General features: G+C 47.7%; 2 pseudogenes; one reads left to right on the top strand and one right to left on the bottom strand.

Moving 5' to 3' along the window:
* Positions 1 to 3,215, top strand: part of LOC146172277 (uncharacterized) — a 38,045-nt pseudogene extending 34,830 nt beyond the window's left edge.
* A 997-nt stretch (positions 3,216 to 4,212) lies between these two features.
* On the bottom strand, positions 4,213 to 7,989 carry LOC146172276 (uncharacterized; annotated as a pseudogene).
* Between the last annotated feature and the right edge of the window lie 13,493 nt (positions 7,990 to 21,482).

The raw sequence follows: 21,482 nt of genomic DNA, 5'->3' as shown, positions 1-21,482 counted from the left end.
TGCAATGTGTTGTTTGTATTGTGTAAACACGTTCTTTTTCTATGCTCAATGCAGCGGCAGTGTCACAGCACCGCTGGAACTATCTCGGACAGAGGTTCCTCCGACTACGAAAGGTGTACGTAAAGTCTGGAAGTGGCGCAGCGGACGTGAAGAAAGCATGGATTCTTATGGATGTTCCTGGTTGACGCGGGGTGTGCACGAAAAAGAAAGTGTCGAAACCCAGGTCACTGTCACTTTCTCCCCCGACTTCGAGTCCCCCCGCTTTTAGAATCCTTTTGTCCTTCTCCCACTGCGGACAACCTCTCTTGACAAGGCACCCCTCCTCACTTCTTGGAACATTGGAGAGGGTTGAAAGAGGATGGGTGGGGAGAGAAGGAGGGAGGGTAAGGAGGGCGTGCTACTCTTTTTTGCCTTTTGTTAGCCTTGGTTTGTTTTCGATCATGCGGCCGTAGAGCGCTCGCGGAGGAGAGCCTGCAGCGCCCATTGGTGCGGCTGTATGATGGCCTGGTGTCCATGTCACACTCAAGAAAGCGGTAGCTACTTTTCAACAAGCGCTTTAATCCAATGTTCAAGGAATGTGAATCGTCAAATATGCGATTCGTATATAATTGTCATTTCCTAAGATACACAGTTTTGTTCCCAAGCAAAAGTGTTCGCAAAGCGAGTTGTCTGTAATTTTAAAGCGCGAAGAAAAGCAAGGAAAAAAATAGAAAGACCCTACTAAGAACGCATTTCTTTTTCCTGAAAAGAGCCAAATCTGGGCACAGAATTAGGTGAAGTTCAGCTGCAATTTTTAGTTTGCTCAAAGATCTTCGAAGCTGTCACTTATAGCCTTCCAATGTGTTCCTGTGGATAAAAAAAAAAAAAAAATTAACGCTGCCTTTTGCTTTGTTTCTGCCAAGGTGCATTTGGCGCTTTTCGAAACAAAAAAGAAACCTCTTAACTTGGCCTCAAGATAGCTTCTATTCATTGCAGCGGACAGTGCCGTAAAGATTAGACAAAAACCTTGGGCTTTGCTATTTTGCTTTTTATCCAGTTGCACTCTCTCTAAAAAACAAACAAAAACAAAGCGTGTTGAAATTTGACATGCCGGGAGGCTTATTAGACACCTGTAGTAGCCGCATGATATGTTCCCGTATCTTCTGTTGCAGTATTCACACGCCATGGACCACCACTACTTATATGCACTTAGTTGGTTAACAACCACCAGCTGCTGTTTTCGACATAGCAAAAAATGTTGTCAAAATCAAAGGCTTTGCTGTTTCTTAAGCATAGAGATTATTTGTACAACGCTCGAAGAAAGAATGGGGAAGAAAAGGCCATTTTCCCCCTTTTCGCAGAACCCAGTCGCCTGGTCCAGCGCCCTTCACAAAAAGAAAGAAGAAGGAAACGCGCACAAGCTCGTCCACGGGGAAACACACGCGTGGCGCTTACTTCACGGGATTTCGGCATTACGGGGATAGATGGCCCATTGCCTCCGACACGCGGAAACCGCCACACGGGGAAACGTGCTACACCACCTAAGGTAAGAGCGAATTATTAGCTTTATTTCTACTCAGTAGCTGTGGAATTTTGCTGCTAAGCATGGGTTGATAATTTTAGATGCAGCGGGCGTATTTTGACGAAGAAATGCAGGCAGTTAAGCGCTGGGCTGCAGGAGGGCAGCACATTGAAGCAACTGTTCCGCTCCCGCTGTTCCGTTTTGGTTTTAGATATTTTTAGTGCTTTGTCGGACGCGTCCAGGCATTTGTAGGACTTTCTTCGTTGACAACAAGTTGACAACAGTGTTGCCCTGCAGCAAAATGCCGATGCTTGGCAAGGTTGTGGTCGGACCGTAGAACCGAGCTGGCGCGGACCACTGGTGTTTTTAAGAAGACCGCTGTAAAAGAGGAAATGAAAACAGCATCTGCCGAAGGGAGGGGGATTAATGGGACACGTTCCGTGGATAGTTTGTCTTGACTCATTGTTTAGAGACAGCTGCACGACCTTTTCAGTCGCCGCACCGAAACGTCTCGAAGATCCCTTTTCGACATTCGTAAAGTGGTTCACGTGAGAGGCGCTACTGAAGGACCGCGCGCCAGGAGTACGTGCGAACGGAGGTTGTCGAAAAAGAAGGATGTACCGACTGAGATGGGGCCTTCGCCTCGAAACAAAAAGACTCCCTCCGCTACGGGCCAGATGGGAACTCCCCGCGGGCATCACGCACCGCCTTGCTCCTTTGACCGAATGTTGGGGAACCCTTGTGAGCGGCAGCATCCAACGTTTGCCGACAGAGTATTGGGGAAGAGTGAGGACGCAAACTGGCGTGCAAGGCCACTGTCACACTGCCTGCGGTGGACAGGCATGCGCTCGAACCCAATCCCTTCACATTTCGAGTTCCTTGCTCTGCTGTAGTTTATAGTTTTTATTGAAGGAAAAAAAAAAAACAGTATGTACCGTCACATGTAGTGCCGGAGAATTTTTTTTTTCATCGGAGCCTAATTAATTCAAGAGAAAATTTCTAGCATTTATGCTCAGTTGTACGGTTACAAACGGCGACCAAGAGTGGAATATTGACAAGCTAAAACCAGCCTGTACAGTTGGGCACATTGGCTTGTCAATGTTAACAGCAAGTTTAAAGACAGCCCTATGTGATACAGATTTGCGTTGCACTGTTCTCTTCGTAATTTCAATCATCCCTTAGTTTGTGTGAATATGGGCGTCTAATGAGTTTTTGTCATTACTGAATGCAGCCTGGCGAAAAGAGACGAAACTGCAGCTGTAGTTCCTCTGACTCTGCAGCCACTTGAGGTTGCATCTGTTGGACTATGCCGCACGTTCTACGTTGACAGCACTCAGGAGGAGACTTCACTTCCTGACGATATTATGCAAGTGTCGCCCCCTCCATAAGCATCAAGAGAGCCAAGTAACGAGGGAGATAGTAGGTCTGCCGCAAGTGCATCTTCCTGTTCAGGAGAAACGGCTGCATCGGCTAAAAACAAGCGCACAAGAAGAGCGACTTGGATGATTTAATGTTGTCAATGCTCCAAGCGAATCGCTATCGGCTAAATGATCTAAAAACAACTGCCGTGTTAGGAGATGAGGACGAATACTTCCCATTTAGTTTGAAAGGCCTCCTCGGTTAGGTGGATGAGCGTACAAAAGAGCATCTAAAACTCAAAATCCACACACTATTGGTTGAGGAAGCATTCCCGCTGAATGATACAGATGTTTAAAGGAGGAGAAGCTCTAAAGTTTTGGAATGTGTTTTTTTCTTCCGTGTGATGCAATATACTCCGTCTCGGAGGCGGTTGGCAGCACTGCCATAACAGGGGAAACTTGGCCCAATGACGATCATATGCACTACAAAAGATAATTGTGCAGTTACTATAACGCCTACAAGCATCACCCTCTCCACTAAATGGCTGGAGCGACAGCAGCAGCCCAATTAACTATTGCAGTGTGCATGATCCTCATTGGGCCATGCTTCCCATGTGTTGTGCAAACAGCTTGTGGGACAGATTGAAAACAATATGCTGGGAAGATTTCTTTTTGTTTTTTTACATATATAGGTAATAGTTCCTATAAGAGCCTGGATTAAATGAGTGCATTTGTCTTATTTTTTTTTTCAACGTAGGAGGACAGCACAAAAATCAAGCTCGTCGCCAGATAATGTATGAAAGTGAAATTGTTGAACACTTCATGCCCTTCTACTAGATGCAACTTTTGCTTTACTTTCTGCTTTACATGTTGTTATATGTTGTTTGCTGTTATATCACTTGATTTATGTTTGCATCGTGCTGTAATTTTGCTCATTTTGCTATTGTCTTTTCGTGCTGTATTTTGCTCTTTTTTCCTAGCATATCCCAGAAACGTTCCATATGTTTACTCTACCTCTCGATCTGTACACAGTGCCCCTCAGGTTCATAAGATCGAGAAAATAATTGAAGTGAAAATTTTCTGTTTATTATTATTTCACGTAAATTACCGAGCAATCTTGTTACAAAAATTTTATGCAGTGCAAATTTCCTTTGCGACCGAAGTAATCCTTATCAAAACGACGCTTGCGTTCGCAAAACATCTACATCATTATTAGTGATGCATCAACACTTATGCAATACAGTCATAGCAAAAGTACAGCGCACAATTAAGGCAAATCACGATGTTGTCAAGGCATATGTCGCTTGAACTGGATGCCACAGAAAAAAAAAAAAAAAGCGGCTCAACTTGCATTTAAACCCATTGCCAGCTCACGGAACGCTGCCCATGAAAATAAGCACCAAAGCAGTCTCCGACGCTTTCTTGGAATAATCATTAGAGCCTTGTATAGTTATTTGTGGCATGGGTTCAGTGCTGTTTCTCCTGGGATGACTGCACCTGCACTGTTCGTAGTATTTCCAAACTGCGGTAGACAATAGCCAGCTGGCTGCCTCCCTTCCTGCATCAGGTAATTGTGCAGACAACAGCAAGCAGCTGAGACTGCAACCGCATTCTCAGACTCCCTCCAACGTGCACACAAAATTCCGGAAACATTTTCGACGCACCGCCGTGCTCGAAGTTGTGCACCCTTTTCAGTGTGTTTAGTGGTTGGACACCAGCCTTCATTAGGTTATGTTTTAAGGGAAATGCGTCTTCTGCTACCATTACAAACGGGAGCTCAGCGCCATCATTGGACAAGGCAGCTTGGGGTACGTTTTCAACGATTTCGCCAAGCGCGCACGCTGAAAAAACACCACCGCCGCTTTCGCTGCCAAATACCCCTATATAAACACTTGTGAATCTGTAGCCAGCATCGCAGGATGCCATGAGGTTGACGCTAAAGCTGCGCTTATAGTTGAAATACACAGAGCCAGAATTTGGCGTTGCATCCAAATGAATAGGTTTCCCATCGATATCACCAACACAGTTTGGAAAATTCCACTTCCACATAAATCCATCGGCAATAATCTTCAGTTGTCTATGATCTGGCCGCCTCAGCACCATTGGTTTGAGCACCTTTCATATAGCAATGCACACTTCACGAACCAGCTGTGATATGGTTGATCTCCCAACCCTGAAGCTGTACGCCAGGAACTGGTAGCTGTTTCCACTTGCGAAGAACTTTTAATATAAATATAGAACGTATTGACCCGTGTAGAGCTAGAAGAAGAAGGAGCGAAATGGGACGAAGTAGACGACGTTGAAGTGTGGGCCCCGTTCCTGGTGCCCTCGTTCGCTGGTTCAGCTGTCTCAGTGCTCTCGCTCAGCGGCCACAGTAGTTGTTTCTGTGTCACAACTGTTACACATCTGGTGGAGTAGAGCCGACAACTTTGACTGTGGGGATGACGTTGATTAATTTTTATAGCAAGTGTGAAGACGTGCATTCCACACAGCGAATTCCTGCTCACTGACTACCGGCAGTGGCACTGTGTAGAGCTGATATTTGGTTTCCCCGCGCGCAGTAGTTTTTTTTTCTTTTTTTTTTACGAATACCTCGATCAGCACATCACAACATGCGTGCAATGCATTATCTTTCGTTTATTCACAGACTGTCATTTCTCACAATGCTCACCGCTGCCCGAGGTGGCAGAGTCTTCTAGTTCACAGTGGAATTTCCGTGTCAACGCGTTCATTTAGAATAATTTGAGACCCTGGCTTTCACACGATCCTTCCTTTCTTTGGGAGCGTACTGTTCCATGCAGAAGCCAGGATCTTTTCCATCCTTGCAGCAATAGTATCGTTAGCTTCACAAGTGATAAGTGCAAATTAAAACGCGCGCGCCATTTCTTCTCCCGTTCGCCGAACTGTTTAGGGCCAATTCCATAGACGAAATCTTGCTCGCTGAAATATCTACTGCGCACATCATGGGAAGGATTACTCCCTTCTTTGCCCATTCAAATCTTGATTAAGGAAGATTCTGTGAGCTTATATATGTTTCGGGTAGCAATGGGAGCTGCGCCGGGTTCCCTCGCTTACGTCCGGGTACAGAGCAGTAACAGACCGTACCAACAGCCTAAATAAACTTCAGCAGCCTCAGTAATGATGCAAGATCAAAAAGTGCGAGGCTGGAACTCTTTATAAACCCAAACTATAGAAATAAACGCGACTATTAGCTTTTAAAACGCCAAAATTCAGTCGAGCGTCTGCTTCAGCAGCAGTAAGAGGAGTCACGTGATCCCACTTGCTCCCCTAGGTCGACACTAGCGCCTTTCGCTCCAGATGGCGCTCGCGCTCAATTCTAGTTAGGGTGCCTCGATGCGCTGAGAGCGGGCGCGCATCGAGGCACCCTAATTCTATAGTGCTGCATCTTGCGCCATTCGCCGTACGTCAACCGCCTTCGGCTGGAGGAATGGAACTCATTTGGTGCCGGCGGGCCAGCTACTGGGTATGGGAGGATATGCACTGGCACAAATAGCGCGATAGCAGCTATTACTGGGCATCACAAGGTGAGGAGCAGTCACACAAACGCGTGCGTCTTTTTATGCTGACAACCGACACGAGCATTCTCACGAGGGTGAACCCTCATGAGGGCGTCCTCACCCTCAACTAGTGAGGATTTGGTTCAATGAGGTGAGGGCGAGGAAGAATCGGCGCTGAAAAATTCGGGAGGGCGAGGGTGAGAGAAGGCAGAGGAGGTGAGGTGAGGGAGGGAAAGATACAGAGTTTGAGGGGCGAGGGCAAACCTGCCACCAAAGGCATAGTTTCTGTGGTAAGAAAAAGCACGCGGAAACACGAAATGCACGAGTGACCACACACTTTCTCCTCCACTGAGCATGTGTTGTATAGAAAACAGATGTAATGGAACGGGGCACAGGCGTAGCAGCTAAAAGAAGCAGGAACGAAAGCCACAAAATTCCCAGGCGCTCGTGGTGAAGAAAAGTCTAAAAACAACACTATAGAGCTGCAGGGAGTCACCGAGAGCGATGTCGCTGTTTCCAGCCTCACAGAACACGATGGGACCAGCGCAATACACAGGACGGCCGTTTCTAACTGCTAACGTTTCTTTGCCATTCAAGCAAAATCAGGTCCAGAAAAAAAAAAGTGCGTCCAAAAGAGATTGGACGCGCAGTAGAAATGTTGAACACAAAAGACCGAGGTGGGGTGGTCTGCTGCGACCCTGCCACACGTTTATTATTTTTTTCTTCTTCAGAGTAGCTTCCATGAGTAGTCGACGCATGAGGAGTGTTTCTTGACAGTGTTTCGTGACTATCTGGTTAGCAAGATTTTACATAAAATTTTCATAAAAAGTGTAAATCACAATTCGCAACAAAACCAAAGGAAAATAAGCAAACAGCAATGAATTTGTGCTGATAAGAGCTCCAATAAAATAAACCGCAGTTCAAGGGCCCGGTTCAATCTTTGTCATGTGTTTGCAGAAACAAGCAGAATTTTCGTATTTCTTTTATCATTTTTTTCTTTGTTGCGAATTAGCACAATCATATCGTGCATTAATATGTGCGGCACGTAATTACAATGCATTGTTTTTCTTCTATAACATTAACTTTTAGTTTATCTATGTTCTTAAGATAGTTCTTTTTAGATGGGTTTTAATATCATTGGTGAAGTAATAGCGTGTGAGCACCGAGCACAATTTCACAAAAGAGTTGTTTCATTTTCAATATCCAAAGGGTGTGTTAGCATTTCGTGTTAACCTGTTGAAGTCATGTACCGGAGTAAGGTTCTTTAATATCATTTATTTGATTTTAACACCGTTCTGTAGTCAGAATAAGTTTCATTCATGGTAATGCCCGACGATTGTAAGGCCGTTTGTTATGACAGACCCACGCATGACGGGTGTATGATAATGCCGAACCGGGTTCTATGAATCTTTGCCGAATGCACTTTCCTGTTGGCTTCAGTTATGAGGTGCCAGCACAAGGGTGCTTACAGTTAGTTCTTAAATACAGTTGTTGCTGTTCGAAAAATCAAAGTGTGCTGGTGGTATTAGCCTCGCTAAAAAAGAAGGTATTTTAAACCACCAGTCATGCTCCTTCTAAGCTTCGAAGGGTATTTGCTAAAACCTACCTGCATGCCGCTCTTGACAAATCCTGTCTACATAAAATGACACATAGCATGGATGTTTCAATGTAAACGATTAGTGCAGGATTGCCCTGTGAGGTGGTCACCCTGTTTTAAAGGACCTTGCTAATGATGCTATTGTAGAGGAGCCCCGCTGAGCTGAAGAAGCGCTAAGTACAAGACCCGTTGCCATTTCATATTACTATCAAATCTCCCACCGCTTAAAAAACGTGGCTCAGAAAGGTGACGTCCTGATAGTCATCACTGCACCAAAAAAACTGGCTGGTGTGTGCAATGTGGGGCAGGGTAAGCATAAGCAGGGATTTAGCATCAAGCACGTAGGCAGGTTCGTCCCGAGGGAGAGGGCCTTCGTTTACTGTACACCGTTGTCCTGTGCCAAAAGCTACATGGAACAAATTGGATATTGCACAAACAGCACACTTTAAAAGCTGCACGCAGGAGTATAGACGCACTGGCGAGGGGGGGGGGGGGGGGGGGGCGCTGGGCACCTATATTGTCGCTACAGCCGCAGAACCGAGAAGTGCGCCTCGATTCAGTGAAACGACAATCTAGAAGTTCGCGTCCAAACTTAGCAGAAAAGAATACAAAGCATCCTGCATTAAGATGGAATTCACCACTTGTGTTAGCAATTGAGACCTCGGTCACCTTATCCGATAACTTAAGGAATTTAAATATCCCACACAAGTCAGCGTGCCAGTGTTCTTACTTTGCCATTACTTTGCCAAGATCAGCTTCAGTGTAGGGGGGTGGACCATATGTTTATGTCGGCTTTCAACGGCTTCTTATCCAAAGCATAGTTTCCTGTGTTTGATACGTCACGATATAAAACGAAAAAGTGATGCTGGTTCAACGCTGCAGAAATAACGCAACCACTAAACTGAAATTTTTAACTGACACAAAGTAGGGTTTATATCGAGGAAAGCTACAAAGCGTCTCTTCACACTCGGTGATTGAAGTCCGCACGGGCTGGGCCCGACCCGCCGTGGAGTGTTTCTTACCTATTGAGATGAGAGGGTGACATCGAAGTCCAGCCCTCCAGGACGTTTGGACCTTGAATGCGACCCGCTGCTCGTTGGGTTTGGCTAAAACGGGCTGTAATTTTAGCTTACGACTTTATGAGATCGTTTTAATAAGTGTCCCTATAATTTCTTGACGACCATTGGAGAAACCGGTTTGACTGGGCTGCTAAGGGGGGAAGTGAACACTTTCCTGTGCATCGAGAGCAGCCCAGCTCCCCAATATAGCAGCACCCTTCAGCCCTTTATAAAATCTTGTATAGATGACCCGAGGAGATGAAGTACCTTTATGCATGCTGCCAAGGCTAGAGTCGCACCAGAGAGCACCTGTCTTGCATACTGTTAAAAGGTCTACCAAGTCTGAAGAAAAGGAAGACTTCGAGAAGAAAGCTTCGAGGGTTTGCGTGATATCTCGAACGCTACCCTTTAGCGCCTCACACTCACTCTAAGACTGACTCAATAAAGCAGACAGCGTAGGCGAAATTAAATCCAATTTCGCGTAGTCATGGTATTTCCTTGGATCTCTAGCTGGCAGGTTGAAATTATGACAGCACTGCTTTTTGTACACCTGATTCTGCTTAGCCATTTCTGTGGAGGGAAAGAGACCTTCTGTCTTCCGCGGATTTCCCGTGTTGTTGTGTGAGCGAGATGACTGCTTTCAGATGGCGTCCGGTCCCTTTTTCTGCCTTGTGCCAAACACATGCAAACACCATGACTATGTTGCTAAACAAACTAAAAAAGAAGCAACGAAAGCCACTACTCGTACTATATAGGCCGGGAACATGTTTCATTCATCGGGCTACAGTGTTCTAGAAGGCTGTAGCTGGAACGTTGTTAGCCGGGGCGCACCTCAGCCTGCACACACGAGAGCTTTGGGTGGCGGCGCTTCGTTTGAAGACTGACTAGGCGCTGAATGGGAGGCGACAGATAAAGCAGCAAGCAAGTGTGCACCGGGCTTTGCCCCCTGCGGCAATGCGCTGACAACAGGCTAGACTCCCTTCACAGTGAGGGCAGCTATCAGTAGCAAAGCTGTTTGGAAAAAGAAAAAAAAATTTCCGACGATTACGTTACTTTCTAATGCGAAATTTGAGCGCAGCTCATCAACAGTTTTACCTTTTCGATAGATTGAGGCAAAGATTTCGAGCAAGACACGTATGTACAATTACAGACAACTTTGTTTTTCATTTCTCACACGTATTCCTTCAAGAAACACTCCACTAACCGTTCTTGGCTGTCATGAAAAGCTTTGTGGTCGGAGAAAAGAAGATAGAGAGTTTTAGAATAGGGGGCCCCAAGCTTTGGGGCCCCCAAAGAGCTTGGGGCGTCGAAATGCGCATGCGCAGAACGTAAGCCACGCTTGGGGTCTTGGGTTAACGCTAGAGGCGGCCCCTATTTTTCGGAAATAGCGTTCGCCCCAAGCCGCCGTTGGGTCGCTTGGGTTACGGCAGCTTGGCGGCGTTCGGCCATGCGGCGGCCGCTCGCCTCGGCACACATTCGTCGTCACCGCTCCATGGTGTCACGCGTTCATGGCAAACGAAAGGCCAACGAAGCTTATGCTATGTCTCATGATGCCCGCACTACGAACTTTTAGTATTTTCTGGTTGCTTCCGGATTTACCGAGCTGCTAGGCTCAGCGAGTTCGCCTCCTTTGGTTGCCATTGGGACCAGACGGCGGAAAGCGCGGAAGGTTCAAATGAGGTTTCCCAGCCTCGGCCTGGATTGACAATTGGCCGATTTCGGCTTGTCTGACGAAAACAGTTTATATAACTGGTAGTTTTAAGATAGGTTTCGCACAATAATAATACTTCTGATGAATAAATTAGCGTTGTTAGCTTTTATATATTTAAATGCTTTTCCTTGGTTTACCGTCGTGGCGCTGCAATCGACGAACGCAAGCCTGGTTCCGCTGCGTCGGGAAAACCCCTATTCTAAAACACGCCACTCGGCTAGCACGTTGCGCCGCCGCACGCTATTTCCTTGGGGGCCCCAAGCCTTGGGTCCCCCTATTCTAAGCGTTTCGGCTTGGGATGCACGCATCGTGATCCGATGATAGCGAGCCGGCGTTTCGGCACCCTCGCCGCCATGCGCGGCGATGGTGTTCTACGGTTGCCGCAGCGCCGGCTCTATATCAGCCAATCACGGTGCGTGCATCACCAGCCGAAACGTAGTCACGTTGTCTTGACTCGCTAGCAGCGTCAGCGGCATCAGTCAGTCGCTGATATCTCTTCACCGCGCAACATTCCTATGGGCCCACGCGCTGCCTCCCGATTGCTGCGCGCACTCCTACCCCCCTCGTTCGCCGCTGAGTGTACCCCCCCCCCCCCTCTTCCTTCGAGGCTCCGGTTCCCGAAGCGCCGGCTCGAACTGGGGGGGAGGGGGGCTAAAAGGGGGCGGAGCTGGTTACGATGCCGACGCCGACGACTTCGACGCAAAACTAAGAAACGGGCGCCAAAGAGCTGCTTTCTAAAAACTTCTGCGCGGCGGGCGGACCACGCGCGTTGGTCCATAGCCCTTAAGCGGCGGCTGTGGATGGTCCTATCAAATCTCCCTGAGGCACCGGGTGGAGACAATGGTTCATGTGGCAGCAGTGCTAGCAAGAGGGTGCACACGCGTCCACCACCGTTCGTTCCTTTCCCGCTCTCTCTATCCAAAGGGACTTTCTTCCAGTCCAGTCTTCAAAAAAAAAACAACACCAGCCAATGGCAGGAACGGCTGGGGAAGCCCTTCAGTTTGTGTTGCTGTGTGCATTCGATCAGACCACACAAGTTGTTGATTATGTTGAAAACATTTTGGTGCGTTGTGTTGCAACTTATATATGCTCAAGGACGTCTGTGTACAATGTGTGCGAATAAGTTTCCATTGCGGCAGTGTCCTCGGATATTTTGGGCAAATGCGCGGTCCAAGTGAAATGTTTGTTCATGCAGGTTCGACGTGAGTTTCATTCCTTTGCGGGTCTTGCCTTTTCAGTGCAGGCAATCTGGTTTTCGGCTTTTGCATATGCGGGTACTTATTGTCCGGAACTAAGAAGATCAACTAGGAGATGTGGACTTAGGTGAACTGATACAGAGTTGGCGCGTATGTGTTGCTTTTCTGTCCCCGTTCTAAGTGCTGCTTTTTTTAAGGAAACCTAGAATTAAGCACCACTACCGAGAAAGCATAATCAAACCTTATGCACGAACTGCTGGCATGCTCACTTTGCACGTCGTACTGCTCTTGATAGGCGCTGTCTCGTTCTGTTCTCGTATAACTTGTGGGGCCCTGCGTCACATATCTCTAGGGCCCGTGGCGCGCCGCGCATTCAAAGGCCGCGCCACTTCTCAATACTCGCTGCGCGCGGCCTGTTTCCCTCTCCCCGCTCGTTCGGGGATAACCGGTCCCTCGCGAGGGGGCTATAAAGCAAGGCACGCGCCGCTGTGATCGCTCTCTTCGTTCCGGCTTCTTCGCTCCTGGCGCTTCTCCATGGAGACGACCCGCAGCCCCCCGGACGACGACCCCGCACCGCCTTGGACGACCCCTGCGCTGACGTGAGATTAAATATGTTTGTTACACGGCCCGCTGTGTATTTGTCGTGCGCATCTCTTGGGCAGAGGAATCGCCCACAACTGGCACCCAACTGAGGCTGAATTAGCACCCATGTGGACGATTTCTCTCAGTATAGGCGATTCCTCTGCCCGAGGGACGCGCACGACAAATACACAGCGGGCCGTGTAACAAATATCTTTAATTTCACGTCAGCGCGGGGGTCGTTCAAGGCGGTGCGGGGTCGTTGTCCGGGGGGCTGCGGGTCGTCTCCAGAAGCGCCAGGAGCGAAGAAGCAGGTACGAAAAGCCGGAACGAAGAGAGCGATCACGGCGGCGCGTGCCTTCCTTTATAGCCCCCTCGCGCGGGACCGGTTATCCCCGAACGAGCGGGGAGAGGGAAACAGGCAGCACGCAGGGAGTATTGGGAAGTGGCGCGGCCTTTGAATGCGCGGCGCGCCACGGGCCCTAGAGATATGTGGCGCAGGGCCCCACAAACTTCAATAGATATTGAAAAAAAGCGAATTAGACCCTATATTGAGGTGACGTTCGCGAAAATCAGAGGCGCAACAGAGTTACGTGTTTCACTTTGCTTTTTCTGGTTGTTCCTGGGGGAAGTGGGGATGGCATCGGGGCACATTATCGGTGGCACCTGCGGCGCCGTGTCCAAACAACAGCATTTTTACGCGGCGTCTCCCAAATGACACGACACGTATGTCGGTCTGAAATTGTCGCGCATGGCCCTAAGCTTGCATGCTATGCCCCCCCCCCCATCCCACTCCCCTCGGCGAAGCGAACGAAGGTCAAGACCCCCTGACCTCCTCGAAATTTATGCTTCTGTGTGATAGCGTTTTCCTGTTACTTGAATTACATTGTTCTGTTGCCACTATGCTGTATATGCCTCATGTTTTCCGTCTGCGACTGGCTAGAAATTTGAATTTTCTCCTTCCTCATGCGGTGTAGAGTATTTCGTTACTCTATCTCCTTCAAACTTATGGAGTGTAAACCGGTGGGCAGGTTTGCCCGATAAACTATGGCAATGGTTATTTTCCTTCCTCCTCGAAGTTTCGCCTTTGATTGGCATGCCTAGGGCACTGTCAGAAAAGGTATTTCACTTTTCACAGCTCCTGGTTTCTTCGTGGAGAGTATATCTCATTCTCAGCAGCTGTCGGAACAAGAACCAGATGGCTCTCGCCAGTGATACTCTACAGGATGAACGCAGCCCCGTCTTTCATTTAAGTCCATTCTTCGAGATATTTGGATTGCTAAATGATCAACGCGGCTTGACACCACCAAAAGCGCGGGCGCAGATAATATTTTGCGCCTACTTCGACTCAATAACATTGCCACAGATAGAAAATAATGAAAATAACTGGAATATTAAAACTGCTGAACATGAGGTTGAGGATGAGGGAGGGCAGACGAAATGAGGGTGAGGGTGAGTGAAGACCAGCAATAATTTTAAGTAAGGGTGAGGGCGAGGGAGGGCCAGGAAATTTTTTAATGTTTCGGTGGGGAAGGGCCGCCGATTGGAAAGTGAGGGCGAGGGAGGAAAGGCAAAAATGAGGGCATTTGCCCACGTACAACAAACTTCATGCGGGAAGAAATACAGCCTTAGGCTACTGCATTAGGTGAAGAACCACCCGAAACGAAATTTAAGGTCCCCTTGCACGGCTCGGAATCCATGGGTGCCAAGTTCGGTTTCCCTCTGATCCTCCGTGAACAGCTCCCACAAACTCGGATGTGTCATGTGGTCTTGTGACGTCACACCACCCTACGACCAATAAGCGCTAGGTTAAGTAATCTAAGCATTTGCCAGAGGCATTTTCTTGGTATTTTGCTCGCAATGCTGACGACGGATTTCCTTAGAAAATTCAAGCCTGTTTATTCACCCTGGATGCCATTTCTCACTTAAGAGACCGCCGGAAAGAACGTTCACCTTCTCTTTATGCCACGTTGCATGCGCGGACAGTTTGTGATAAAAGATGCCGCAGCAACTGAAGCCACTTTTAAAAGTGACATCCATCTCCGAAACTGTGCATAAGAGCTGCTCATCAATCAAACTGCGGTCTCAATGGGCCAGCACGGGGATAACTAAATAAAGTCGTGGCATTCATAGAAGTTGCTGTGTCGCCGGTGGCGGCCATCGTGATTTCTACTGTGCTGTGATATCATGGGCAAGCGGGGCTCAAGTAATACTTATAAAATTATAAATCACTGTGCACTCTCAACTTTACCTGAATTTATGAATGAGGTAATGCTGCCAGTGTGGGAAAAATTGCCACAATAAAGCAAAAATCAAAAGTGCAAGGAGGTGATTCTCTTAACCGTGTACATACTAGTCTGCAATATATATATGGAGTGCAATAAAGCTCTAATGAGTTCATCGCATGCAAGATTAATTCATAACCATAACACCGATAAACTAAGGCGCGGAGCTAAAAAAAACTCGGGACATTAATGTTTGTGGCAGGCATACGAGAAGCCGTGGTTGGAATCACATTTTGGATGAAAGAAAATGTGACGAGGTTGTTTTCTTGGAAAGATCTGCACAGATAAAAAAAATAGGCCCCAGCCCACTTCTAGCCTCAGGGAAATGTAGCTGATAAGCTTGCAGGCCCTCTCACCTCCTAGGGAGGCTCTGATCCAGGGGTAGGCTAGTAAGCTGTAAAGAGATTACTGAGAACTACCGGGTAAGCAGGTAGAATACCCACCAGCAGATAGGCCAACAAAATTAAGAGCCAAGTATGCTCTGGGAGGTGATTATACACAAGGACTTTTATGAATCCAGTTACCCTTAGCCAATGGCCCCAAGAACAGTTCAGATATATGCTGATCTGGCGCATGTGTTATGGACATGTACAGAAATCCAAAATATAGATCAAGACAAAAAAAGATTTGGTAGACTATTGTTTAGCTCACACCCTCAAACTCGGCTAGGTCTAATCCTACTGGCTGAACACGGCGCCGGGATCCAGACTTCTGCACGCCTAGGTGCATATAGGCCAACGCCTCATATATCTGTTGGATATTAATGTTTTACCACCACAACCATCGAAACTATTTGCGTTCGGCAACAGGAGAGCACTAATCCCCTATGTAAAAAATTCGCAGCTCTAACGTGCTTGGGTGTACGATCATTTTGTCGGCCTAATATAATAACATATTAAGCATGCAGGCGATCGCCGTAGTAGATTTGATAGAGAGGATCGCCCTGAATGCCACCACGGTGGCAATAGTGATCCGTTATAATAAAATGACAGCCTTAGAGGCGAGTAAGTGCTGCATGGTACCCCGAAATGCGGCGCGACGTACACAAACACGTTGGTAGAAACACAACATACCAACTGTAATATGAAACTGAACATGCACTTCCTCTTCAACATTCAGCCACACCTTCCTCTTCTACTCCTAAGTACATCACACTCCCACACCTCTCCTTTCCCAAGCAGACAGAGAGAAGTGCGAGTGTGATGTACCTGGGAATAGAAGAGGAAGTTGTGGATGAGTGTTGAAGAGGAAGTGCATGTTCAGTTTCATATAGTCAGTAGCGTGTGCTTGTGTTGTGTTTGTGTACGTTGTACCGCAGTTCTGGGCACTATTGGTTATGATGCTGCACGAGTAGGTAACCCATTGCGAAACCAGTGCGAAAAAATTAGAGCCACATACATACAGGCAGGGCAGGACTGCCACAATTGTCGCTCACAGAGAGGCAGTAGCCTGCGAATCATTGTGTGCATTCGTAGTTGTGGAGCAGCATATATCTAGTGCATTGCGGTGGGTGTTAGCCCCATCGGTTTAGATTCAGGTGCCCAAGTTAGTGTTCGCCGAAGAGGGGAGATTTGTTTAAGCGGGTTACATGGTGGTTCGGTCTGAACCGACAGCTGATTGTGTTTAGCGGTGCCTGCAAGAGTAATGCGCGATAGCGCTATAATGGCGCTCGTATGACGTTTTCAAACGCTTCGAAACGCCACTCGGACACTTCGCACAGGCGGAAAGCAAGAGCATGGATAGAATCATCTGGAGACTTGTATCAAAAACGTACCTTGTAGGCTGTGCAGTGCTGCGCAGGTACAGACTATTCAGAAATGTGGCGCAACAAACACAAACACAAGAGAAGAGACACGTACAACACACGTGTGTTGTGTCTCTTCTCTTGTGTTTGTGTTTGTTGCGCCACATTTCTGAATATTATGCAGCACCAACTAGCCCCTCAAGCCGTTATTTTGCATGTACAGACTTTCATATATTATCGAGCAGCGTGTTTTCACCCAGCGTCGCGAGCGCTTCCATCTTGTGTTCAGCCCAGAACGTTTTGGTACAATTCCTCGCATGCTTCAAACTCTTGCCTCCCGCCTGTGCTAAATGTCCGGGAGGCGTTTGGAAGTGTTTGAAAACATCATACGAGCGCAGGTCCCCAACCATGTCAGCGAGTCGCACATAGACACAAGGCAGAGGGTCGCGTGCACAGTGTGATCAGAAGATCGCGCTTGCCCATAAGAGGACAACGAAAGTAGCACGAGACCTGACCTGTGTGCGTGGCCGCGTACGCTCTTCTCCGTTCCCCTTCCAGTTTTTGTAGTTTCCTCCAGTGCCTATGTTTTGTACGTTCCACCTGCCTTTTCGTCCCCTGCCAAATTGTTTCCCCGCACTGCGGTTGTGCCCTGCAAACTCGACATATTTGAAGCCGGCGTATCAATACCGCAGAAATAGGAAAACAATACACAGTGAAAGAAGCAGCTACAACAACTCATGTGCTCGTTATCAACAAGGTTTATTACAGAAACACAAGTTTATGTCTGACCAAATTTAAAAAGAAACACGGCCACTATACGGATTAGTCCCGTTTAACTTCGTCCGACATCTCGATGCGATATGCGTCAAATGTTTGCACAGCGCGCCCATCACCTCGCCGACTAATTAATGCCAAGTTGGTTCAGTATCCAGCGGAGGTTGGCGTTGCACTAAGTGAGGGCCCACTCGGATCCTGGGTCCTTCCAGCAGTAAACGGCACAAGCGGGAATTCGCTATGGCTGAGCGCGGTAGCAGCGGGGCATGGAGGAAGGACAGCGGGGCCTCCAAACAGCAGGCAACAGGCTGATGTCTCATGGCCAGACATGGGCATCCTCACGAGGGTGAACCCTCATGAGGGCGTCCTCACCCTCACCTCGTGAGGATCTGACTCGGTGAGGTGAGGGCGAGGGAGGATCGGCGCTGAAAAATTCGTGAGGACGAGGGTGAGGGAGGCCAGAGGCAGTGAGGGGAGGGTGAGGGAGGGAAAGATACAGAGTTTGAGGGGCGAGGGCAAATGTTCCACGAAAGGCGTAGTTTCTGCAGTAAGAAAAAACACGCGGCAACCCGAAAGGCATGAGGGGCAACACACTTTCTCCTCCACTGGGCATGTGTTGTATAGAAAACAGATGTAATGGAACGGGGCACAGGCGCTGCAGCTATAGAAGATGCCGGAACGAAAGCCACAAAATTGCCCCGGCGCTCGTGGTGAAGAAAAGTCTAAAAACGACCCTAGGAAGCTCCAGGAAGTCACCGAGAACGATGTCGCCTTTTCCAGCCTCACAGAACACGACAGGACCGGCAAAATACACAGGACCCCTGTTTCTAACTGCTAACGTTTCTTTGCCATTTAGGAAAAACACGCCCAGAAAAAAAAGAAAAAAAGCGCGTCTAAAGTAGAGGGGACGCGTAGAGAAACGTTGAACACAAAAGAGCGAGGTGGGGTGATCTTATCTGCTAGGACCCTGCCACATGTTTTTTTTTTTCTCGTCCAGATAGCTTGCATGAGTAGTCGACGTATGAGAAGTGTTTCTTGACAGTGTTACTTGACTGTTTGGTTTTACATAAAGCTTTCATAAGTTGTGTAAATTACAATTCGCAACAAAACCAACGGAAATAAACAAACAGCATTGAATTTGTGCTGATAATAGTTGCAATAAAATAAACCGCAGTTCAATATCTGTTGCAATCTTTCTCATGTGTTTGCAAGAACAAGAAAAATTTTCTTGTTTATTTTATCGATTTTCTCCTTGTTGTGAATTATCAAAATTGTCAAATCGTTCATTAATATGTGCGGTAATTACAGCGCATTGTTTTTTCCGCAATTTCAATAGCATTAAGTTTTACTTTTTCTATTTTCTTAAGACAGTTTTCTTGAGATGGATGTTAACATTGCATCGATTTGAAAGTAATAACTACAGCGTGTGAGCATTGAGCACAATTTCGCGAAAGAGTTGTTTCCTTTCCAATATTCAAAGTCTATAGAGTGTTCTCATTTCGTGCTAACCTGTTGAAGTCCTGCACCGGAGAAGGTTCTTTAATATTCTTTGATTTTAGCATCTGTTCTGTATTCAGAATAAGTTTAATGCATCGGAATGCCCGACGATCGTAAGGCTGAATGCTGGTATAGACTCACGCATGACGGGGATATGACAATACTGTACCAGGTTTAATTCTTTGCCGAATGCGCTTTCGGATTGGGTGTGCAAGGGTGCTTGCAGTTCTTAGATACATGTGTTGCTGTTCGCAAAATCAAACCATGCTTGAGGTATCAGCCTCGCTATAAAAAAAGAAGGTATTTTAAGCCAGCAGTTAGCTCATTAAAAGGTTCCTAAGAAGAGCATTGCTAAAAACTACCTGTATGCCGCTCTTGACAAATCCTGCCTACGGGGAATGGCACATATAGCGTGGATGTCTGGCTGCAAACTCTGACCAGTGCAAGATTTGCCTCTGAGGTGGTCACCTTTGTTTTAGAGGACCTTGCCAGGGATGCTAGGGATGTAGAGCAGCACTGCTGCGCTGAAGAAGCGCAAGGTGCAAGATCCGTTGTCATTCCATATAACTATCAAATTTACCACCGCTTAAAAAACATGACTCAGAAAGGTGACGTATTGGTAGTCATCACTGTACACGAAAAACTGGCTAGCTTGTGCAATATAGTGCAAGGAAAGCACAAGCAGCTAAGGATGCAATATCAAACACTTAGGCAGGTTCGTGCCGAGGGAGAGTGCCGTCATTTACCATATACCAATCTCCCGTGTCAGAAGCTACACAGAACAAATTGGATGTTGCAGAAACGTCGCACTTCAGAGCTCCACGCAGGATTAGACGCACTGGCGGGGTGGGGGGGAACTGGCCGTCTATGTCGTCAGTGTCGTGGTTCTGTTCCAAAAGCGTGCACCTTCATTCTGCGAAACGACAATCTTGAAGAAGTTCGCGTTCGAAACAAGCAGAAAAGTACACGAAGCATACTATACATTAAGATGGAATTCACCACTTGTGTTAGCAATTGAAGCCTCCGTCGCCTTATCCGATAACTTAAGGAGTCGCACGTACGGCAACGTGCCAGTGTTCTTATTTTGCCATTACTTAATTTGCCAAGATCAGCTTCACTCGAGGGGTGGACCACGCTTATGTCGGCTTTCAGCACCTCCTTATCCAAAGCATGATTTACTGTGCTTGGTACGTCGCGATATAAAGCGAAAACGTGATGTAGGCTCAATGCTGCAGAATAGACCCCTTGCAAAAATACGTCACCAACCCGTGATTTCCGGTTTCGGTTTCGATTCGAAAAGCACTCTGGGAAGACTTCCGCCATGTTAGGGGCAGCCTCTCATTTCTCTTGTTAGCCCTGCGCGCGCCGGTTGCTGATTGCCGAGTCGAATACACCGCCCGCTGTTAGCGCTAAGCCGCTGCTGCTGCGAATAAGATACTTTGTGAATGTGTCCATCACCATGAGCGACATTGTGTATCCAGTGTGTGCGTGGGAAAAAAACCTCGCGGACTTGCCGCCGCTTCGCCGTGCGCATATTGATGCGTATGTGTCTCGGTTGACGGCGACGACGAAATGTCAACGAAGGGCCTACAAGCTTCTCACCGAGAGCTACGTCGTCGCGTCTTCTGTGTTGGCAAACTATTCGAGCACAACGTAAGTAACCTGTCTTTTGTTTTGGCGCGTTAACGGCTGTTAAAACCGAACAGATGAGGGGCCCTGAAACACGTGCCGTGTTTCTGTACCAGTTGCAATGTATGACTGTTTTGTTTGCCTTTTTTTCCCTACGTGTTTGTTTGAGTGGCAGAAAAAAGCACATGCAAGATTGAATACGATTAAGCTGGCGGTGTTGCTGACTTGTTTTGCCTGCGTCGTATGCGTTTCTTTCCTATTCTCTGGGTTTTCAAGCTGCGCGTAAAGCTCGTGCTCGTAGTGCTTGATGTTCGGCATGATTTGGAGGCCACCAAGGAGTTGCGGCTACTTAAGTCGACCAGCGAAACGCTGCGACTCTCGAAAGCCAACCGCGGCTCTGGAAAGCTTCGAGTTCTTTTCTGCGAAAAGCTCGACGAACCGCGGAGTCGCTGGGGGCGCGGTTAAGTTACGCCAACGAGGAATGAGCCGTGTACTAACGTTGTGTAGCCCCGCCGTGAAGGGCAGTTATCGAGAGCATGCCCCCATAGAGTACTGACCCGGTAATGCTTGCCCATAAAGCGATCGAGTGTCGCTGGGGGTAGAAAATATAACGACGTTCTGAAACAGGTACGACTGACTTTTGCCGATACATCCGTTCAAACGTGGCCGAATGGGCACGAGAACCGGGCGCACGCGCGGCACCTCTAGTGAAACAGCTGCGATGTCACTTGATTTGTTTTCCGACACTCCGCCGCAGCGCTATCGGCTCACTATGCTTGCTAAATCAGGCGCTCTGCGACGTCCTGATGATCGTTCTATATAACGTATGACCAGCGTAAGCTCCGTGCAGCAGGTAGTGCATTAAAACGAGTGTAAGAGGCAACATGACGAGAACGCGAAGCAGCTATTACTGCGAGCTGCGCAGTCGTCCCTTAGTTCTCACCGTTCTGTTGCTCAGTTTTTATTTTTTGAGACTCTTCTCAGATGAGGCTGTTTTAGTCACACAACAAATGTTGATGCAGGTACCATTCTCTT

The sequence above is a fragment of the Amblyomma maculatum genome, unplaced genomic scaffold (assembly GCF_055883805.1).
Source record: "Amblyomma maculatum isolate TAMU_Amacu unplaced genomic scaffold, ASM5588380v1 scaffold_13, whole genome shotgun sequence".
In the NCBI taxonomy this organism is placed as follows: domain Eukaryota; kingdom Metazoa; phylum Arthropoda; class Arachnida; order Ixodida; family Ixodidae; genus Amblyomma; species Amblyomma maculatum.
Note: the sequence above shows the minus strand (reverse complement) of the source record. Positions and strands in the feature narration are given on the sequence as shown.